Source organism: Rhinopithecus roxellana, chromosome 5 (genome assembly GCF_007565055.1).
Source record: "Rhinopithecus roxellana isolate Shanxi Qingling chromosome 5, ASM756505v1, whole genome shotgun sequence".
Lineage (NCBI taxonomy): Eukaryota > Metazoa > Chordata > Mammalia > Primates > Cercopithecidae > Rhinopithecus > Rhinopithecus roxellana.
In genome coordinates, this window is record NC_044553.1 from 133,683,793 (window position 1) to 133,685,671 (window position 1,879).

The window sequence follows — 1,879 nt, forward strand, 5'->3', positions numbered from 1 at the left end:
GTCTGGCAAGGCAGTTTCTCTCTTTCACCCTGTCCCTTGACACTCTAAATTCTGCGATGTTGGGACCTTCTTTGTTTTTTGGACTCTGGTACCCTCAAAGAGCTCTAGGGACTCCACTAATAGCTCCTCTTTTCCATGGTTTGTTGATGTACTTGGGAAGCTTTCAATTCCTTCCTCTAAATGTCTTCTTTTTCTTCCTCTTCTTCTTCCTCCTCCTCCTTCTCCTCTTCCTCCTCCTCCTCCTCTCCTCCTCCTCCTCTCCTCCTCCTTCTCTTCCTCCTCTTCCTCCTCTTCCCTTCTCCTTCTCCTCCTTCTTCTTCTTGACAGAATTTCTCAGCTCTTGTCTCAGGCTGCAGTGCAGTGGCCCGATCTCCACTCACTGCAACCTCTGACTCTCAGGTTCAAGAGACCGTCTTGCTTCAGCCTCCCTAGCAGCTGAGACTACAGGCACGCACCACGGCGCCCAGCTCATTTTTGTATTTTTAGTAAAGACAAGGTTTCACCATGTTGACCAGGCTGGTCTCAAACTCCTGACCTGAAGTGATCCACCCGCCTGGGCCTCCAAAGTGCTGGGATTACAGGCATGAGCCACCGTGCCTGGCCTAGGTGTCTTCTGGATTGTCCTTCCGTGCTCCCCTCACTGTGACTTCCTACCTTCTATTCTTCACTGCTTTCTAGACCATGAGTGGGTTGTCCCCTAGTCTGGGAGAAGGCCCAGTGCAGGATGACCTCACCTGGTGAGGTGGTAAGTCAGACTGACCTTCTCATCTCCCACTCATGACTCCACTCACCCAGCCAACTGGCTCCGCCCAGACAGCCAAGTCTCTGGGTACTGCAACCAGGCCCTGTGCTGGGCCGCCCTTCACATGAAAAGTGGTGCCTTCCTAATGCTTTCAAGGGGCAACATGCAGCTTGCGTCCACAGGGACTTCTCTGACAGTAGTCTACATGTCCTACTGAAGACTCCACCTCCCTTAGAAGGCGGTGACACAAAGCACAGGACTTGTCCTGTCCCTGCAGGGCTCCTCAGGCTGCCATTTGAGCACTTTGAGGGCAACACATGTCTCAGGGAACACAGGGTCATCTTCGGTTTGGCAGAGCCTGAAACCAGCGTGCTCCACCCACCTGCTCTTCAGAGATCCCCAGGCCAAGTGCCCGCTGGCCTGCCTGACACAGCCTTACCCACACCACTGCCCATGAGCAATGGCTGCAGCAGGGCCTGGCCACACACAGCCCCTACTGAGCCAGCTGGAGACAAAAGCAACAGAGATCACTGTGCCAGGCACCCACCTGATTGAGCCCCTTCAGTAGCCACCCTCAGTGTCATCCATTTGTCCTTTAGAGGGACAGCCTCTGCCTGCTGCCTCCCCAGTGGCAGCCCTCATGGGGTGACAGGAGAAGGGAGGAGAAGGCCTGCTTCCCTGTGTCAGTGCCCCCTGAACCCGCTGGCCAACCACTCCGGCCGGTTTGAGGCCAAGTTTCAACTCTAGACCTCCCCTGTGCGTGTCTCTCCTGCCCCTCTCAGATGATGCCAGTGTTGGGCTATTGTGATTATTAAACGCCATAGAAGTTTGGAAGAGCTGCATCCCAGCAGGTGGTGGAGTCTCAGCCCCTTGGGAGGAACCCAACCCAACAGCCTCTGATGGCACATTGCAATCTTTGGGGCTCTTACCAGGAAAACTGGTGCCCATGGATGCCTAGGGTATGGACACTGGGCTGAGCGCCATAATGCAGAGCCTGGGAAGACAGGCCAGAAGACCTTCCCTGAGTGCTGGCATTTCTCCCAGTGCAGAATCTTGCACTGTAACCTTTGGTCTCTCAACGAAACATGGCAAAACGGGCTTCCCTTTCAGTGCAGAGCCTCCATGTGGACTGGGCAG